The sequence below is a fragment of the Protopterus annectens genome, chromosome 16.part0 (assembly GCF_019279795.1).
Source record: "Protopterus annectens isolate FY-2018-M chromosome 16.part0, PAN1.0, whole genome shotgun sequence".
NCBI lineage: Eukaryota > Metazoa > Chordata > Ceratodontiformes > Protopteridae > Protopterus > Protopterus annectens.
Window position 1 is genome coordinate 239,697,173 of NC_056750.1, and position 22,181 is coordinate 239,719,353.

At 38.0% G+C, this 22,181-nt stretch overlaps 1 long non-coding RNA gene across 1 annotated transcript in view; it reads right to left on the reverse strand.

Annotated features, from left to right (window-relative positions):
* LOC122790362 overlaps window positions 1–22,181 on the reverse strand; it is a 216,063-nt gene that overhangs the window by 46,243 nt on the left and 147,639 nt on the right. The gene's annotated exons all lie outside the window — the stretch shown is intronic.

A 22,181-nucleotide genomic window follows, 5' to 3' on the forward strand; every position in this document is an offset into this window, starting at 1 on the left:
CCTTTAATGATGAGGTGTGCCACGTAGAAGGTCTTCCTGACTTCTGTGGCAATGTGACTATCAAAGGAGAGACTACTGTCCACCTGGGTCCCAAGGTCTCTTATCACACATTCGGTGTTAAGTAGATTGCTGCCTATGTGATAGTTCATGGGTACAGACTTTTTACCAAAGGGGATGACACTGCACTTTTTGACATTGAGCTTGAGGCCATGGCTCTGACACCAGGCATCTGTTTCAGCGAGGCCCTTCTGTAGGATGTCCACATCATTTGGGGACTTGACTATGGCTCCTAGTTTGCAGTCATCTGTGATCTTCATTAGCCAGAGGCCTTCTGTGTTAGCCTGTACTTCAGACAAGTAGATACCAAACAGGAGAGGTCCCAGGATGGAACCCTGTGGTACTCCACTTGTCACTGCTTTGAGGTCAGATTTGGAGTCTGCAACTTTTACAGTGTGGGTTCTGTCAGTGAGCCAGTTGGCAACCCGGCTTGTGACGTAGGGATTTATACCTAGTTTAGTGAGTTTAGCTATAATTCCAGAATGGCGGATGGTGTTGAAAGCCTTGGCGAGGTCAAGATAGGCTGTGTGAACCACCTTACCCTCATCTACGGCTTTGTTGACTGCCTCAAAGAAGTCGATCACATTCAGGAGGCATGATCTGCCTTTCACAAACCCAAACTGGGTGGGATCCAGAGTTTGGAGGTTACCAATGTCTTTGTTTATGAGTTCCAACCTGAGATCACTAGGTATTTTAAGGCAGTATAGCAACTCTGTCATGCTTACCACACCTTTTAGTTCTACCTCTAGTCAATGAGGCTGCTTTCTCAGAACATGTTTAAGCACAATACACAAACACAAACAGCACAGAGCACCTGCACTAAACCAATGTATGCAGAGGTTGTTAAGTGAACACTGTGTAAGCATTTAAAGGGTACGACTCAGAAATTCCTTTTATTAATTTACACAGCACACCCACTTCACCCTCACACCCAGAGCTAGTACACATACCTTTAAAAGTCAAAAGAGTGTCCTTAAAGCCCACTGAGGCTGCATCTACCCAAGACAATATTTTATTAATACATGACTCTTTTGCCAGGCATGTGGAGACCACCCTCATTGGGCTGGACAAGAACAGGATGACGGCTGTCCTTCCAGAGCTAGGCTGCAGGATGTAACAAGGGTTTTTAGATCCCTCCACCATGCAAATATGATTATGACCTGATAGTGGACCATGTGGGGGTGAATGACCTTAGGTTCCCTACCCAGTGGGACAAGCAGAAGGATATGACTAAGGCTTGCTATGCTTGTGTCCATGGTTAGAAATATATATATATATATATATATATATATATATAGAGAGAGAGAGAGAGAGAGAGATACAAAGATATACGCATGGAATTTTTTAAGCATATTTACACTTAGAGTTGCATCCAAGGAGGATTTTTATTCCATGTAAGCAAAGAGGCATTGTTATAATGGTTAATATTTAATGACTGCATTGATTTTTGTATGTAATTCTTAAGTATTTTTGATGGTGGTTGAACAAATGTTACAGTATAGTTGTTAAACCCATCAGACTTTTCACAGTTCTTTTGCATTTCTAATTAACAGTTGATTTTGATGGGGGGGTTCAAGTACATAAACAACATGGAATAAGTTACTATTTAACTCTAAGGAAGTCATTTAATTGTTTGGGATGAAAGCACTGTTATTAACAGTTTTAATTTTTTTCCTGCAGTATGATATTAATTTGAGTTAGTAAAAAGGAAGTCTTATATACTTTTCTGCAGTCTGTAATTAATTTGAGTTAGTAAAAAAAGAAGTCTTACCTATCTCATTCCAGGCTGACACATACTGGATCCCCTTAGAATCACATCAAAAGCCAATTAGGTATCTAAGCATCATTCTTGATGAAGGTAAGATACTGCAAAAGACTAGTGGCTTTATTGCTTCTAACATGAGCCCATCTCCAGGTCATAGTCATAGTTGTCTGGTTTAATGGACCTTAAGACCCTTGTGACATAACAGCCTGGCACCAGACAATCAGCTTACACTTGCCCTGTCCATTTCCAGTCTGCTGAGAGTGGAGTCAGTGTGCTTAACTACATTGTCACCCATGACAAAAGCATTTCCCTATGTGTAAGCAGACTTAATAGGTTTTATGGAGCTTCGGTCTGTTTTCCTGGAAACTCTTGGCTAAGCTGTGTGGACCCGCAGTATAAGTCATTTCTGCTATGAAAAGTCGACTTCCTGAAAGACAAGCTGAATGGATAGAAAAAATATCTGAAACTCAAAGGGGTTAAGAAATCAAATTGATTGTTTTTTGCAGGAGGTCATGCCCCTTGCACTGTCTGATGTGAGGGCAAGTCCCCCCACAGCTCCTCTGAGCATCTCAATGGTCGCTTCAACTTGAATAATGGAGAAATCTCCCAAAACTGGTGAATGTTTGCTGGCACACACTAAGAAATCACTCAGGCAATGATTTCTTAGGAAAAATGTCTGCATTATGCTGTTCATCTTTTTTTTAATTTCCCCTCAAGAATGTGTAGCGAGAATATTAGGGTCCAACCTAACACTCTCATACTGGGCGACTTCAACACCTCTCCATTAACTGGGAAAGCTACTCATGTATGAATGCACTTGCCCAATGTTTCCTGGAATTCATTAATTCCAATGCCCTAGACCAGCTTGTTCTCACCCCCACTAGAGGTAGCAACATCCTTGAGCTGCTCATTACTAACATGGGCGACCATTGCTCTACACCAAGTCAGCTCCACCCTGGTTAGATCCGACCACAAACTAATCACCTTGGAAATCCACATCTCTCCCACCCCCCAAAAAGGTAACCACCATGAAAAATTTCTAGAAAGCTAACTTTGGGCTCCTAAAAACAGAGGTGGCTATCTTCACGGCACCCATGCAAATGGAGAATAGTTGCATGACTGCCGAATCATACACCAATGCACTGTACAAACACGTACACAAATGCATGCATCTCGCCATACCCAAAAGAACCAAGACACTCTCCTCCAAAAAAAGGAACCCAATCTGGTGGTCCTCTGTCATAAACAAACTTTACAACAGAAGGAGGAAACTGATGCGGAATAAGGTAAAGTCCCAAGACTGGAAAAACACCCTTATCAGCCTCAACAAAAAGTTGAGATCCCTCATCAAATCCTCTAAAGCTAGCTATGAAAACAGAATTGCAGCAGATAGTAAAGGCAACCATAAGGCCTTCTATAGTTATGTAAAGAATTTCCACAGCAATACCCAGATTTGCTCTGAGCTAATGCACAATGGTACCTCCTATACTGAGCCAACAGATATTGCCAATATACTGGCCGACAGATTCAATGCCAACTTTACCCCCCCCAAAGGACCAATCACAATGCCAGTAGATTGCCAGGCACCCAGTATTACTGTTGCACAGGTTAAAACAGCACTATCCACGGCCAAGAATACAACTTCTATGGGACCTGACAATATCTCTGGCTGTGTTCTACATGAACTACCGAGTGAACTGGCACCTCACCTGTGTGTTGTGTTCAATCACAGCCTCACCTCAGGCTTTTTCTCAACCGAATGGTGCACTGCTACATTCATCCTTCTCCACAAAGAAGGAGTGATTACAGACCCTGGGAACAATTGCCCCATTATCCTGATGAGTCTGATATGCAAAGCTATGGAATGCATCATCATGGACCTAATAAACAAGGATATAGGGAATTTCCAAATTCTGGATCCCACACAGTTTGGTTTTGTGAAGGATTGAGCATGCCTGCTCAACCTGGTTGACTTCTTTGAGTCAGTCACCAGAGCTGTGGATGAAGGCAAGGTGGTTCATTCAGCCTACCTTGATCTGGCCAAGGTCTTTACCATTCCCCACTCAGGAATCATAGAAAAACTCACTAAGCTAGGCATCAACCCCTACAGCACTAGCTGAGTTGCAAACTGGCACACAGATAGAACCCACAGTGTGAAAGTAGCTGACTCCAAGTCAGACTGGTGACCAGTCACGAATGGAGTCCTCTCCTGTTTGGTATCTACTTCTCTGAAGTCCAGGCCAACACGAAGGGACTCTGACTGATAAAGTTCACAGATTATTGCAAATTGGGAGCTATTAACTCCCCAGGTGATGTTGACATCCTACAGGAAGGCGTCACTGAGACCAACAACTGGTGTCAGAACCATAGCCTTAAGCTCAATGGCAAAAAAATGCGTCTTCATCCCCTTTGGGAAAAACCCAATTCCCATGCATTACCACATCAATGATAGTCCACTGAACACAGAAGGCATTATAAGAGATCTGGGAACACAGTTTGACAGCAACCTCTCGTTTGACCACCACATTGCCACTGTGGTCAGAAAGTCCTTCTATGTGGCATATCTCATTACTAAGGATTTTGCATCCAGGAAAAGACAGGTCATTGTCTCCCTCTACTCTTCCCTCATTAGACCAATCATTGAGTACAATGCCCCATTTGGCATGTACCTCACTAGACACCTGCAACAACTGGAGAGGCCAAAAAAGTACCTCACAAAGAGGATCCTAGGCCTTAAACACTTGTCCTATATGGACAAACTCAAAAACTCCATCTATTCTCTATCTCATATTGCCTACTTAGATGAGATCTCTGCTTGACTTACAAAGCCATGTCTGACGCAGCTCTGTTAGAAATGCTACATCTAAAGAAACCCCAATCACTCAGTACCACACACTCCAGAGACCTCAACCTCATTACCACAATCAACAGCACATGATGGAGGGACAGGTTCATAACCCAGAGACTGCCCATGCTATGGAATACACTTCCCATACATGTCAAACAGAGCACCTCACTGGCCCTCTTCAAGAAAAATCTTGATGAGTGGATGGGAAATAGAAAATTCACCCTGGGATCACTCCAGTGGCTCTACTCGACAGAGGCACTGGGAACTAAGGTCGGATGGTACGATGCCAGGTTAATCCTATGGGATAGGCTTCTAAAGGCTCCAGGGCCATTAGCCTAGTACATACCTATGAACCTATGAACCTAACCTATAAAACTGTGAGTGGAGTGATAGTAGATGTTTCCTGGTATGCAGGAGGCTGGTATCTCTTACAATGTGCTTTTGGAGGATTTGACTTGTTTTTTTTATTTACAGCCCAGCATACATTATAAGCTTAGATGTGTGCTGTGACTGATATGGGGTTGTGGGTATATGAGGCTTACAGTCAGTGGGCTAACGCAAAAGGTTTACCCACAGGTTTTTTGAATATTTACATGTCTTGCAGGTTGTTCTATCAATTGTCAGAAATAATAAAAAGGCAGCTGCTACACTGCCATAGAAAACCTAACATGATCAGACTGGCCACAAATGGATGACAGCAGACCTCTGAGCCACTCTGATAGCAGGTAGAGGAATATGACTGGTTGTCTTAATATTTTAAAACAGTTGTAGGTTGACAGGTTATTGGAATTTTGTACCACGTTGCAAGCTTCAAACACTGCAATAAGCTGGACCTGTTTTATTAATGGCCTTTTTCTTAGCATAAAATGTTACAGTTCCTTCACTGTTTGTTATGTTTTTGCAATAAAAAAATAGGCCATTAAGATTTATGAATGAAATATTTAGGGCGATAGTCTAAAATTTGGTTAAATGGCAGCTAATATAGTAGTACTTGAAGAAAAGGCAGAATTAGACTGTATTGAATAACATAGAAATAATATCACATAACTACATTGTAGAGTTATAGCTCCTGCTACTATACAGTATACAGTATCAATCAAAGAGATACAATATATTACACTGCAGAAAAGTATAAGACACCATGCTCTACCAATTAATCAACCCCTTGACTGCTGATCATTTTCCCTAGAATATTTTCTGGTTTGTCTATTTTTGCTCTTTGTACTTAAAAGCCTAATAGTCAAAATGTTTCAACATTTATTCATGATTTTTTCGAAGGATTTTGCTTTCATACTTGTACTTCGTTGCACTGTTGATACCACGGTGGTACGGCGGCAGCGTTGTTACCTCACAGCAAGAGGTTCTCCCGTTTGATTCTCGGCTGGGCTTGGGAGTGCCTTCTGTGTGGAGTCTGCATGTTCTCCCCGTGGTTGGGTAGCATTTGAAAGACACGCGTGCGTAAATGGGTGTGCCTTCGTTGAAGGTTGGGCATCGAGCTGGCACCTCGGCATTTCATAAAAATCTACTGCCAATCATTAGCGGACTGGAGTTCTGCTGTGGCGACCCCTTACAGGGAAAAGCCGAAAGACAAACAACAACAACTTGTGCTTCACTGCACTGGGCTCCTGTCATCATTAACAAAGAAGCAACTACATCATGAAGTTTAAAGTAAAAAAAATCATCATAATTGTAAATGTCATTTTATGCCTCGGTACATACAAAGAAGGAAATGATCACTTTTATGCATAAATACATGCTACTTTCCTCTGAAGTCACTACATTATATACTGATGTTTTTGGTAACTTTTATTTTATTATGAAGAAAACTGAAAACTAAACATTTGTTTTCAGATGAATGATTCATAAAAGTTGGAATCTGGCAACTTATAAAGGCTATTCCATTCTGAATTCAGCCCTAATATCAAATGATATCTCTATACTGACACAAGATATTCTTAAGAAAGTTTCAGGGCAAAACCCCTTGATAATCACACTTTCCCTTCACTTTTTAGTAGACAATTTCAAATATTGACATGCCTGTCAGAGCATGTGTAATATGTATATTTTGTTATAGTACTCTTCCCCTAGAAAATAATATTATTTTTTTTCATAAGGCTACACCAGTAATATGATCCAGATACAAAGTGAGTCGTGTGGCTTAAAGAAAAATATACACTATCTTCTGTGAAATTAATAATAACACTCAGATGGTTATATAAGACTATTGGCAGTACAAAACAATAAAGGGCCACTTATCTGTAATTATTCTAGCCAATTTATGAAAAGCAATTACTAGACAATGAAAAACCACAATAAACCAAATGCAATTGAATTACTGATGAGTGTAAATTGTAAACATATTAGGACTGAAATAATTTGTTTCGAGCAGATATAGGGAATAGTATAATATGACAATTATAATAATGACTCTATACTCGATACCTGAGTTGACCTTATGCCAAGCATATGCAGTTGGTGATTTATAAAGTAATTATTATTTAGAATGAATTTATAATGAGGGTATGATGTATGTGGCTTTTTATAAGAAGCTTATCTACTGCAAGATGGTATTAGTAGACTAAATGCAAAGGAATACACAGTTCTAGCAAGTTCTAGGGTAAAAGAGACATGGAATAGCAATATTGTGGAAAAATTCTGTTATAATACCTGGGGTTGACTCATACAGTGATGATAAAGGTATGATGCATGTGGTCATTACTGAATATCAAAAAATAACCCAAGCAAATATGTACTAGATTCCAAGAATTGCAACTAATTATTCAAGGAAGTATCTGGAAATTTAACTTCAGATATAAAGGGAAGTATAATAATGGTCAAAGACTTTAACTGTCTGCTTAAAAATTATATTAGTGCATTTAATAAACCTAGAAGATCAGCATCAGCTAAGTCTTTAGTAAACTTTATTGACTTAACTTATGAATTCTAATAACTTTTCCAGATCAAATTCTTTATTTTATACTTATTACTCTTACAGATTTGGTATGCAGACATGAATTGCTAAGATATATATTTCTAATTATATAGTTTCTAAAATAGAAACAGTCATGTTAATAATATGTTCTTTATCATATCACAATGCAGTTACTTACATAGTAATAGATTTACAGTATAAGACAAAGTTATAAGGTCATGTTGGTCATATGTGATCCTATGGGACTCAAATCATATTTTTATAGTAAACTTTCAACTTGGTATTACAACAAGGGAAGGTGATAGGATAAATACTTATTGAAACTGCAAGAAAAGATACACAAAAGAAAAACAAAAATACAAACAGGAGAAAAAGGTCTATTATCAGAAATTAAAAATGGAATTCAGAGCTTCAGAATATGTTAACAAGTTATAAGGTTTCTATTAGTTTAGAAAAAAGTCAAATGACATTGTGAAGAAAATGAAAACACTGTCATTGGTGTTAGCATGCCTGGCAGAAGATTTGTGCATATTCTCAGATTAAGTTGTATTGTATACCATCATGCCTACCTGTAGAAATGTAAATAAGATTTAAAATGCTGAGTATTTCCCCTGTTTATACAGAATGCTTAAAGAATCTATCAGTGTTTGATACAATTATAACTGCACATGTTTGTGAGGGACATTCTAAAGTACTGTGGAGAATCAGCTGAACAGTAGGTGATATCATTAGAATGTTCCTTGTTGCTAGCTGATTGACAGGAAAAATAACTTTTTCAAACAGCTGACTGTTATTTGTTTAAAGAAGACAGTTGAAACTATTAAGCTGTGCAGCTAGTCAAGTACTGAGCAGTTTGTCAAGTACAGCAATTTGCGAAGAGTTGCAGTCAATTACAGTGCTGTACAGTGATATCAAAAGAAAAGAGAACTCATCGAAAAGTGTAAGTCTGCCTTTCCCTTGCTGTTAAGTTTTAGGTTAGATCAGGGATAGTATTCGCTAGTTAGATTAGGAAAGTTCAGTTATTCAGACAGAGTTTTTTCTAGAATGATGGAGTACTATCCTACAGCTTAATTTTACATTTCCGGTGATTGAATTCTAATGTTTATTGAAAGTTATTGAGTTGCATTATTGTAATAATTTTACTTATTATTAAATGTTTTTCATTATTTTACATTGTGGCTGGAAATCAGTGCTTTTTTCTTTAGATATTAGAGTGCTTATACCTGTTTGATACTCCCCGGGTCACCTCAAAGGCCTCCCCACTTCTGGTCATACTTATCATTTATTTTGATATTTAATTTTCATAATTGGACACCTCATTAGAAGGGCATGAAGGCACTCTGATTGGTGGCAGCATTACCATATTATTTTGAGGAAGGGACAGACATACTTCTCAAGTGTACCTCATTACGAGGAACACACCTCCTTTTATGGTCTTAAAAAGTTAGTTCCACATTGAAAGGGTCTGTCACACATTCAGTATTAATTATTTTTAACTGATATTCATGGTAAATAGAAAAGAATCATATTAATTCCTTAAAAGATGTTTTTATAAGTAAAACCAGCACATGCATAGTTTAACCATTCTGTGACCTTCCTAGTTGAAGTTGTTAGTGAGCTGTTAGTATGTGTTCCACATTTTGCCCATTTGTTCCATATTACATGGGCTAGTGTTTCTCATTTTGGAGATGGAAGATTGAGAGCTATGGGGCACAGCTGGAAATCTCTGTCAAGTTTTCTCAGAAGTGTTTGGATGTGTGAGATTTAAATTTACTTTGAGCATAAGTGTATCAGAAGTCTTAAACTGGGACACATTGCTCTGAAGTGTGTAATAAGGAGTTCCAGTAGGGGTGGACAGAGGTATATACTCCAGTCCCAGGAAAATAGAGCATGTTCCTGTTGTGCTCTTAGGGGAAAATTGTGAAATATTACTCCTGTTTAAGTGACAGTCTCACACTGGAGTTAGTAGTGAGGATTGAAGTTCCTTACTTACTGACCCAGAATAGTAAGGGACATCTCATTTATTGTTGGCAGTTTGGTGCGATATATTCGGGTCTCTATTACCAAAGCAAAAAACCCTATGCGCGAATACCAAAACATCAACCCCTATACCGTGAACCACGAAAATCCCGAAAGCACTAAACCACGAAAAAAAAATATCGAACTGTCATAGTTGGCCAACCCCACCACCCACTACATACTACCTACCCAAACAAAATAAATAAACCACATACATACACTAACCAAACCCTACTTCTAACCTAAACTAAAGCACCAAAACCCTACCTCCAAAACTACGCTAAACCCCACAAACACACCTATCTATGCACTCTCCTTAACAACACCCTAACCCTAAGGTCCGTAACTACCACACACATCCCCTACAGACATACACCTAAACAAAATAAATAATACACATACATACACTTAAAAAAACCCTACACCTAACACTACACTAACTCTTACATACATTACCTATCTATGCACTTACCTTAACCCAAATCCTAACACTAAAGTCCTGGCTATCGCACACTTACCTTATGGAGCTATACCGCAGACAGGCCAACCAAAACAAATTGACATTGCAAAATTCGTGGTTTTGACCATTCAGGGTTTACATACTTCGTGCAATATGGTTTGACGTCTTTGTATTTGCCTAAAGGAATTTTCAATCACATAATAGGAACCCGATATATTCAGATGTCACATTTATTAGTGGTAGTCCAGTGGGATATTAACTGGATGCCACAGACATTTTTATTCTCTGACTCCTAAAGGCTTACATAAATTAGCTTTAAGATCCAAAATAATAGCTATAACTAATCACATCAGCAGTTTACCTATTTCCTGTAATAATAGGAAATATATAGATGTGGAAATTCTTGGGACTGTTTAAAACACTATGAGAAAGTTATTACACAAAATTGTAGTGTATAAAATGACAAAGAATTTGATGCCTTTTCAAATAAGAATATACAAAATATTCTCAGAGCAAATAAGAAAAATAGAAAAACCTGTTTCTCTAACAGAAATAAATGAATACATTAAAAGTCTGAATGAAAATACATCTCCAAGTAATAATGGCATCATTCCTAAATTATAAAAAATATTGTCCCAAAATGTTTTATCTCTTTTACAGAAATTATTCATAAAAAATAGTACTACATTTAACATGTACCCTTCCTGGAAATATACAAAATCTTTCCTTTATTGAAACAGGATAACAATCCATTTTATGCTTCTCTTATAGACCTATATCATTACTGAATGATAATCACAAAATGGTTAAATCAGTCATTGCCAATAGGGAAAAATATATATGTACCCTAACAGAGGAAAACCAGTCTGGTTTTATGTTAAATAAGCAACACAGGATAACATCAGAACAATAATTACTTTAATTGATTATGGTAATAACGATAAAGAAGAACTATTAATAAAAAGCCTGGATTTAGATAAAGTCGTTAATTTAGTAAATGAGACTTATCTAATTAAAGTATTAGAAACATACAGATTTCCAAGTAATTTATGTCTCTTATAAATCACCTTTATCAAAACTCATTCTCATGAGTTAAGCTAGGATCTTTTATTCCACATTCAATAAAGATAATTAAAGCATAAAACAATGTTCGCTCTTGTTTTCTTTATTATTTGCCTTAGCTAATGAGTGTCTAGGTGATTACTGCAAGTTAATGATAATATAGCAGAATTTAAAATAAATGATTAATATACGTTCCAAATTCAGCTTAGAATTTATAGTTAATAATAAGTAATTGTGATTTTCACTAATAAATTTATAAAAAATCACTAAAATATTTAGAACTGATTACAGGTCTAAAGACAAATCAAAATAAAACTGCCACCTTAGTAATTAACAGGTTAAGTTATTTGATGGAAACAGTGAATTTAAATTTTATTTTATTTATTTTATTTATTTATTTTACATTTGTTTACTGGGATGGTTCAACTGGAACAGTGCCCATTTTCAGCGGTGGCCTGGGGAGAAAAGCTCCAGTCTAAGCTTACATACAAATTATCACAACAAGTAATAGAAATTACAAACAAAATTGACAAAAAAAATGAGTGTTAACACATTTACAGGATAAAAATATCAAAACAAAAATATATACATAGTATCAAATAGAACAAGACTTTAAACATTTGAAAATAGACAAATATATGGGTGAATTCTGACACCATATGATTGAAGTTTCAAAACTTCGAACACCTAAAAGAAAAAGAAAAACAAAGCAAAAAAAAATCCGGAAAGTTTTTGCAGGGGTCAAGCCCCTCACAGCCCCTCAAGTCCCTGCATCCCCCACATCCCCTACTATTTAAATATACCAACTCCGAGATCGCACTACAGCGAGGAAAAGGAAAAATTTTCTGTTCTTTGCTGTATGAAGATCTCCGTCCAGAGCATTTTAAGTTTTAAAACTTCGATCATATGATCTTGACCATATGAAATTTGAAGTTTTAAAACTTCGATCATCTGAAGGAGACCCATGGAGGAACATAACATTAGTTAGGACATTAAGCAGGGAGAATCACTTAGGCAAAGTAGTGCATAGTTAGTAATACCTCTGTGGTGAGAGTTGCAGCTAGGAATGTAACTACTTAGAGAAGTAGTGTTGTTAGAAGGGATGCATTAACAGTTAGTACATACAGCCAAATTGTATAAGTAATGCTAAGTTAATTATTAACCTGGAGTGTTACATGTGTAAAGCCAGGATTCAAATAAGTGTCTTTTAAGAGATATTTTGAAATGATTAAGATTCCTTATGGATCTAATACTATGTGGAAGGGTATTTCAATTTGTAGCAACAAAGTTAGAGTAAAGAGAGTTGTCTGCTGTATTGGATATTTTGGTTACTTGGAGGAAGTCTTTGTTAGATGATCAAAGCGTACAAATGTTACAGTAAGGCTGTAGAAGATTTTTTAGGGAGGTAAATGGGCTAATAAAGAGATTAAATAATTACAGGTTACTACTACATGCAATTGTAAAACAATAGTAGCAATAAATTAAAAATTAAAATCTTTTTACACAGTATAGAAACAAAAATATATAAATGGAACAAGTCACTTTTTTAGAATGGAAGATTGGTTGATTTTAATTAAAAAAGCTTATTTGCGACCAAATATAATGTACATTAGAGAGACAGCTTATTTAATTCCAATTATAAATTATTATATTACATTAATATTAGTATTAATATTAATAATAATGATATTAATTATTAATATCTAATTGTACATCTATAGTGCCTTTTTAAAGCATTGCCAAACAGACAAACCTTCTGACATAACAAAAGCTACTCAGGACAAGCTAAAGGTGTTACTGCTGAATGCTAGGAGCCTCAACAAGAAACTGTAATCCCTGGAAACTCTCCTCACCCTGGAAAATGCTGACACCTGTGCAGTTAGTGAAACATTGTTCAAAGCCATGGAAAGCACTCTGGCAGTGCATGACTATAATGCCTTTCATACATTCTGACCACCCACTGAACATGAAAGAGCAAAACATGGAGTAGTATCTATCTGTATAAAGGATAAGCACACCTCAAGGCTGATCAAACAATATGACATGGTTAAGCTACTCCATGTCCAACTAACCACGGGAAAACTATATTATGATATTCTTGCTAGCTACAGGTGCACCACTATGAACCAGGAAACCTATACATCATACCCGAAGTTACTATAATCACTCACCATACAGCCCAATACCATACTCATGGGTGATTTTAATCACTCCTCCATTAATTGGGAGGCATACATGACCACTAACATGCAGGCCCAAAGATTTCTTGACTTTGTAAATTCAAATGCTCAAGAGAAGCTAGTCTGCACTCCCATTAGGGGAACAGAGAAGCTAGTCTGCACTCCCATTAGGGGAACAAATATCCCAGATCTGGTAGTCACAAATATGGGAAAGTACTGCACCCCCCCATGTTATGTCCTCACTGATAAGATCAGATCACAAAGCAGTCTCTCTTGAAATAAAGGCAAAACTAGTCTGCCCACCTAACCCTAAAAACTTTAATTTCTTAATTACCCCCATTAAGGGATGGCATTGCTAGCTTCCAAGATACCCCAAATCTAGAAAACAAACAAACCTATCCAAATACATATACAAAATTCCTTTATAACCATATAAACAACTGCATAAAAATGGTAGTACCAGACTGAAATAAACTCAGATCAAACTGCAAAAACAAGCTACCCTGGTTGACCCCTGGCATCAATAGATTGCACAACAAAAGAAAGAAAATCCTGTTGAAAAGTAAGAGGGAATGTGCAGAACAGAGCATTAAGTCCCTCATTAGTCTAAACGAGTGATTCAGGGAACTAAGTAAGTCTCTGAAAGCAGACTTTGAGGTAAAAATCACCTCCAAATCCAAGGATAATGATAAGGTATTTTTCAATTATGTCCACAGTCTTAAGGGCAATACCCAACAATTTGCAGAATTAGTTGTAGATGGCATCACCTATACTCAGTCAGAAAACATAGCAAATCTGCTGGCCAACAAATTCAGCTCAAATTTCACCCCACCACACCAGTTATCCCCCAAGAAATACCTTCTACTATTCCACTAACAATTATCACCAAAGAACAGGTTGCCACTGCACTCTAAAAACAAACTATGACTTCAGTGGGGCCTGTCATGTCCATTAGGATCTCTATTTAACCACAGCCTCCAGATTGGCTTTATCCCAACAGAGTGGAGAACAGCAACAGTCATCCCTCTGCATAAAGGGGTACCATCTTCTGACCTGGAAAATTACAGATTCATGTGTTTGACTGTTCTAATATGCAAGGCCGTGAAAAGAATAATCATGGACCTGATAAATAATGGCATAGGAGACCTCCAAACACTGGACCCGACCCAATTCGGCTTAGTCAAGGACAATTCATGCCTACCAAATCTGGTAGATTTCTTTGAGAAAGTCACTAAGGTCATGCATGAGGGTAAAACAGTACATACCATCTACCTTGCCCTGGCCAAGGCATCGAACACAATTTTCCACTCAGGTATTATAAATAAACTCACAAAACTGGGCATAAATCCCCGTGTCACCAGATGGATACCCAAATGGCTCATGGACAGGACACGTGGTTAAAGTAGATGAATCCAGATACAGCAAGAGGCCAGTTACTAGTGGTGTGCCAAAGGGTTCAGTACCGGGAGCACTCCTGTTTGGAATGTACTTCTCTGAAGTCAAAGCAAATGTGGAAGGCCTCTGGATGACAACGTTTGCCAATGACTGCAAGCTGGAGGCAATCACTGAATCCCCGGTGATGTAGATATCCTTCAGGAAGGTCTAGATCAGACAAATGATTGGTGCCAGAACCATGGCCTAAAACTAAATCCAAAAAATGCATTATCATATCCCTTTGGGAAGTCAAACACCCTTGCAAATTACATCAATAACACACCCCTTAGAGTAGGCTCAGAGGTGACAGATATAGGTACACAGATAAACAGATGCCTAAAGTTTGACTACCATGTGTCTACAATAGTGAGGAAATCTTTTTATGTAGTATAACTTATAAGTAAAGGTATACAATCCAAATCCAAACAAATTATAGTCCTGCTGTACTCAGCCCTCATTAGAGCAATAATGCAGAGCAGTGCATCATTTGGCATGTACTTGACTAGGCACTTACAGCAGCTGAAAAGACCTGAGAGGTTTCTCACAAAGAAAACACAGGGTGTAAACAACATGAACTATGCAGATAGACTAAAAGCCCTATGCCTTTACTCTGTCTCCTACCGACTATTAAGGGGTGACCTATTCCTGATCTACAAGACACTCACAAATCCAGCCATGATGGAGCTGCTCCACATCTACAAGTCAAACAGCATGATGGTCACCAGATCTAGGGATCTAAACTTAGTCAGTGACTCAAACAAAACATGCTGGAGAGACACATATGTGTTTCAGAGATTGCCCTTCTTTGGAACACGCTTCCTATTCACATTAAGCAGAGCCCTTCCCTGTCCTCTTCAAACACAATTTGAAGCAATGGATGGGGAATCACAAATTCAAACCTGGGATAGTGCCTGTGTCCCTTATGGACAGGGGGAATCTATAAGATACTCAATGAACAGGTACAAATCCATGTCATCTTTTGCCCCTAGGGGCCATATATTAGGTAAAATCAGGTTATATTGGCTAGGCTTGTAAGGGCCCTTAAGCTGTTAGCCTTGTAATCTCCTATGAACCTAGCAGAGTCAAGGAAATGAACCTAAACTATGATAAGTTTATTGGTTGTTGTGTCTTTCGGCTTTTCCCAGTTAGAGGTCGCCACAGCGGAACTCCGGTCCACTAATGATTGGTAGTTGATTTTTACATGCCGAGTTACCAGCCTGATGTACAACTTTCAACGAAGGTATGCCCTTTCATGCATGTCTCCACGCAGAAGATTCTCTAGCTGAGAATCGAACCGGACAGCGTCTGACTGTGAGGCGACAACGCTACCGCAGCACCACCACCGCGGATTGATAAGTTTATTGGTAAAAAACAAAATTTCAGTAGTCTGGTTCATAAATCTAACAAACTCTTCAGGCTCATCTTTAGTTGCATCTAATAAGATAAATATATTGTCAAGATATCTTAGGTAAAGTGCACAATCTTTATGATTAAACTTAAAGTGGATTTTAGAATTGTCTTGTCCGTATGTGTTCTCTTTGTACTACTTTAATTCATTTCTTAGTTACTTTTTTGTGGTACTTTGATACTTGGTATAGAAAAAAGCTGCATGAAACCATTGGTTAAATAAAAAAGAAAATCATTATGCAACATGTACAAATGTTTAATAATAATGTGAAGGGGCTCATACCAGTAAACCAACATATTCTACTCTGATAAACAGCATATTAAAACACTTAGAAATTGTATATATAATTACTCAGGAATGAAAGCATGGTGTTTCACATTACCCCTATAGCATTTAACCCAGAAGGTATAGGTAGTCTGAACTTTAAAAAAATGCAGTAATTCTAACATGGCCCAGTTGTAGACAGTAGGTTTAGGGTCTGCAACAGTACTTTGATGGAGTCACCTATTGCAGAATGATAAAAAAGTGGACATCTGGTCAGATTCAAGCATCTCGCTATTAATTTTGTGTTTCTTTTTCAACTAAAGAGAAACATAAGAGGATGCAGGGGGTGACACAATGGCAGCATGAGATAACATCTGAAGTCACTTATTTTCAAGGTAAATCGTAAGAGTATTAAATCTATTCTGGATAGCTTTAGGGATGAATGCTGATGAATAGAATAGAGGTTTATGTCATGTTCTTCCCCAAGACAAATAAGCAACTATAGTAGGAGTCTGTGTCTCTCTTTCCTGTTTTCCTGACTGAGAAAGCAAATTTCTCACAACAAAATACAGAAAAAGAGGAAGGGTTCCCAATTGGGGTATTTTTCTGCCTGGCTGTCTTCATTGAAGCCAACTGAAATGGATGGCTAAATGCAATCCTGTCAGAGGTCTTCAGACATCATGGACTAGCAGTAAGAAAGTTCTGGATTTTTGGTGCATCTGTGCCATCTGTCTTATACTACACATTGGCTGGTGGTAAGGATGGATGCATAGTTTGTGAGGAAGAAGCCAGAGTTTTCTAGAATGTCCAGACATATAGGCATACTAGCAATTAAGACCCATTTGCAAGAAGTACTGCAACACTAATCTTATGAAGAACATGCATAAGTTTCTGCCAGTAAATTAAATTGCTGAGGCTTGCACTTTCTCCCTTGGTTTCAGAACATTTATGTGGTATAGCTGTTCTGTTCTGTTCTTACTAATTTGTCAATCCCTTTGGTGTATGTCATCTAATTTTTCTACTGTTTTAATGGACCCCAATGATTTTTCTTCTGCAGAGATTATGAAAATTAACACTTTGTCTCCAGTTTTGAATTCTCTGTTCCTTGCATTACTATTGTACACCACACCTTTGTGTAATATTGACTCTTTCCTTGTGCTCCCTTACAACAGGCATTATACTTTTAATATTATGTTTTATAACATAGATGGGAATTTTTCCTCGTCTCATATTTCTTTAATGAAATCTAATAATCCACAAGGGTGTCTGCACTATAACAGCTTAAATGGACTAAACCCTGATGAGGCCTGTGGTACTTCTCTAATGGAAAACAAGACATGTGAGAGCAACTGGTCAAAGTTTCTACCATTTGCATCAATTACTTTTCTCAGCATGAATTGTAATGTTTCATTAAAATGCCCCACTAACCTTCTGTTTGTGGACGATAAACTAAGGTTTTTAACTGCTTGCCCTTAAAGCAGTGATACAGTTGATACATTATTGCAGATATAAAGGTGTTCCCTAGTCAGTAAGTATTTTCTTAGATATTTCTACCCTGGAAAGCAATCACACTTGCTCCTAAGCTATACATTTAGCATTAGCCCTATACTAAGAAATAGTCTCAGAGCACTTAGTTGCCAAAATAACTAAAATATATTGAAACACATTGCTAGATTTTACCAGTGGCCCAACAAACTTCACAGTGATGCATTTAAATAGCACTTGGTCATATTTTTGTAATTTAAGGATTTTTGAAAACTGGGTGAGAAGTTGTAATTTGGTATTCAGGATATTTAACACAGAAGTTTTCTTCTTTTATTATTCCTCTGCAGTAAAACTTTGCTAGGATCTATATTTTAGTCTTATCCATTCATAGGTGTACTTAGTACATGACTATTTGTTACAGTCATCACCAACTTTCTGGGAGGTCTGGGCATTAACAGCTAATATACTACTCCCTCTCTTTCTTCACTCGGCACAATAAATAATTTTGTATATTGAAGAATAGGTAAGAAGTGGGAACTCCTTCATTTTTTTTTCATCTACACCTTGCTTGCTCTGCTTAAAGTCTCATCTTCCCCAATGTGTGTTTTCAAAATTCAGTCAGCTTACTTGAAGGTCAGCCAGTGCAGGACTTTCCTTAGTGTCAGTCTGTCATAAGGTCAAAAGTACTGTTTCCTCTCCTTCCAAAGCAGGCACTGATGTCTCAATGTCTAACTCTTCTTCTTCTAAGTCTTTTCCTATAAAAAGGCATCTCACAACAGTATTCTTGAGTATCAGTTGCTATCTCTGCTTCATTCATGTCAAAAGTGATTGATATAAGTATCTGTCTGTCTGGGCGTCAGTCTGCGGATGAAAGCAAAGGACAGTTAGGGTGATCATAATAAAGGGTTCATTGCTGTGGCTAGGAAGAAGGGTGAGGGCAATGTATAAAGCCTAAGAGCTATATGCTGAATTATATAACTGTGAATGTTTTACTGTCACTTCTATTCAAGAGTTGCACAGAAAATGGCTACCTTTTTGGACGCAGATAGGGAGGGAGGGCATTTATAATAATGTAGAGTGCTTGTAAAAACACAGGGCAGTTAATGATATGACTATCCTAAGAGCATTGAGTCTATGAACAAGTCAAAAGCCATCACAGAAACCACTATCCCTTTCACTTTCTTCACAGCCATGCATCAGAAATGCACACTAAACTGTCTGCTTTGTTTTGGGGGCATGCTGTGCATGAAAGTAAAGGGCTTACATGATTCTTGCAAAACAATCACTGATATGGCTGGTTTGACAGGGAATGGCTGTGTATACGTGTCTAAGAGCAAGAAGGTGAAATAAATTATTGTATACATCACTTCTTTCACTTTCAACACAATCAAGAATAAGTGGTATGCAGAGAAGGTGGATTTTTTATGTGTAGGAGGCATAATGCATTGTTACATGATCTTTGTTAAATAAAAATGGTATGGTTTGCTGGGATAGTGCATGTGTTTAACAGCATCAAGATGAAATATGCTATGGTGGTTGTTATGTTTTTCATTTTCTTCTCAATAAGATATCAGAAGCACATACAATGTGAGTAGCATTTGTTGAGACAGGTGATGAATGAAAGCAAGGGACAGTTACAGGATCACTTCTGAATAATTAATGGTATAGTTTGTTGTGGGAACAGTATCTGTCAAGAAGCAATGTAACTATTATATTTATGTAATTCTTTCACAGTCACAGGTAGTATAGCCTGTCAGAAAGGGCAAATTCCATTGTGACAGAATGTGTGTGTTATATGAAAGTATCTTATTAAATATCCCTCACATTTATAATCAGAACTAGAATTGTGAACTACCTTTGGGAAACATACAAGTGACCTCATAGGTACGCTTGCAAATTCAGTATTTCAGGGAGCTTTTGTTGTCACAGCCTGGCACAATGTCTGATTTCCACCTTAGGGTTATATGACTTCTGCACAAAAGGAAGTTCTCATTATGTCTGAAGTACAACAAAGTCCTATATATTTGTTCAGTAAAAACATATTTTTCAGTTGTAGCATGCTGAGCCTACATTGTCAAGCTTTCAAGTGGCTAAATCTGTGAAATCTACTTCAGAGGAGTTCTGCACTGGAAGCTCTAAGAATTTCTGTCTTAGGTGTGTTTTGTAGATGAATAGTGTATTGTTATTACCTGAACGTTTCATAATCAGGTATCAAAGGGGGACCAATATATAGCATTCCAAACACAGGCATTGTTGGGTTTAGTTCATGTGTTTTTCCTGCCACAGTATCCCATTTTACATTACACAAAGTTTTCATTGTGAGTGCTTTGTTGAACTTATGCTCAATATGCTGAGTAAAATAATGATCTCAAATACTACTTTATTGAATTGACATTACATACGAAGTAATGTTTTCTATATGCTTACAGATTTTTTTTTATTTGCAACATTCCATAGTTAAAATGCTAAATGTTTGAGCAACTAGTACAGCAATGGCAACTTTTAAATGGAGCTGCAGTAAAAGCCCAAAGGCCAAAATAGGAGTTTTAAGTAATTTTTGTAGCTGATGATCATGTCTTTACTCTGACTCTTTCATGACGAAATCTCACATGGAGACTGAGATATTCTCTTTTACAAGTCGGCACATTATTAGTATGTGTAGAGGCTTTCATTGTCACAGTCTAACATTTTGCTTCCTACTTAACTTACATTTGGACTTCTGTTTTGAATTGATGGTAAGTGTGCAGAGCATAGTAATTACAATGGATATTTCTCTGCTATACTGCCATTAGATTAAAAGCTAAATATGTTTTCCTCTATGAAAAAAAATGTATTTTTTTCGATTGTAACATGCTATGGTAACAATGCCATACTTTCAAATGGCTAAAACTGTGGATCTGATTCAGAGGCCTGCTAACCTGGATGTTAATGTCTGTCTGCCTGGGATGACATGCTTCACCTGTCACCCGGATATTGGCAAAGGCTCTTGCCCCCCATAGTGCCTTTTTAGGCAAGGCTCAAAATGATAAACCTACCACCCTAGGGTAATACTGCTCAATGCCAGAAGTCTAAACCTCAAGATGAAGTCCTCCTCAGTATGGAGAACATTGATGTCTGTGCTGTGACTGAAACCTGGTTCAAGGCTCCTGAGAGCACCCCAGCACTATCAGGTTATACCTCATATCATGAACCACAAAAGGAGGAGGAGTATCCATATTCATAAAGGATACCCACACCTCCAGGTTAGTGGCAAAGCATCAGAGACCATCCAGGTGCAATTAACCATAGGTAAAACTGCCCTACAGTTTGTAACATGCTACAGACCACCTTCTCAAACTCAGGAAACCCACACAGCCTTCCTGAAGACACTGGAGAGTATGAATGTCTCTCTAAACACCATCATATTGGGTGACTTCAACTACCCAAACATAGACTGGGAACATTACTCAAGCCCCAACACCCTAGCCCAAAGGTTCCTTGAGTTCATAAACTCAAATGCTATGGAACAACTAGTCACCATTCCCACAAGAGGAGAAAAATATACTAGACCTGATCATCACAAACATGGGGACAAAATGCTCCACACCGAAGTATATCCTCATTGGTGAGATCAGACCATAAATTAATCTCACTGGAGATCCACATCCCACCCCCACCCCCAGCAAAAGACCACAGTGAAGAACTTCTCAAAAGCAAACTTCACACTTAAGACTGGAGTGGTATCCTTCAAGGCCCCGAGCCAGTGGAAACCACAACCCACGCTCCTGAAACCCTTACAAATGCCTTGTACGAGCACCTCCAGGAATGTATGGATCAAGCAATCCCTAATAAAATCAAGACTCTTTCCACCAAAGGCAGGCCCGGTCTGGTGGACTCCAGCCATAAACAAACTCTACAACAAGAGGAGAAAGCTACTACATGACAGAGAAAAATCCTAAAGGAAGGTATCTCTGATCAATACTAGCAAAAACTACGATCACTCATAAAATCATCCAAGGCCAACTTTGAGAGAAAATCGCTAATGACACAAAAGCCAATCCTAAACCCTTCTTTCGCTATGTTAGGAACCTGGGTGGGAAACTCCCAGGTATGCTCAGAATTAGTCCAAAGTGATAAAAAAACCACTGAACCCACAGACATTGCCAACATACTGGCAGACAGGTTCAGTGCAAATTTCTCCCTCCTCCCCAGGAGAAATATCTATCCCACCAGAGTCTAGCCTCCCAAACATCTCAGATGCCCAGGTGAGAGCTGCTCTCCACAGCAT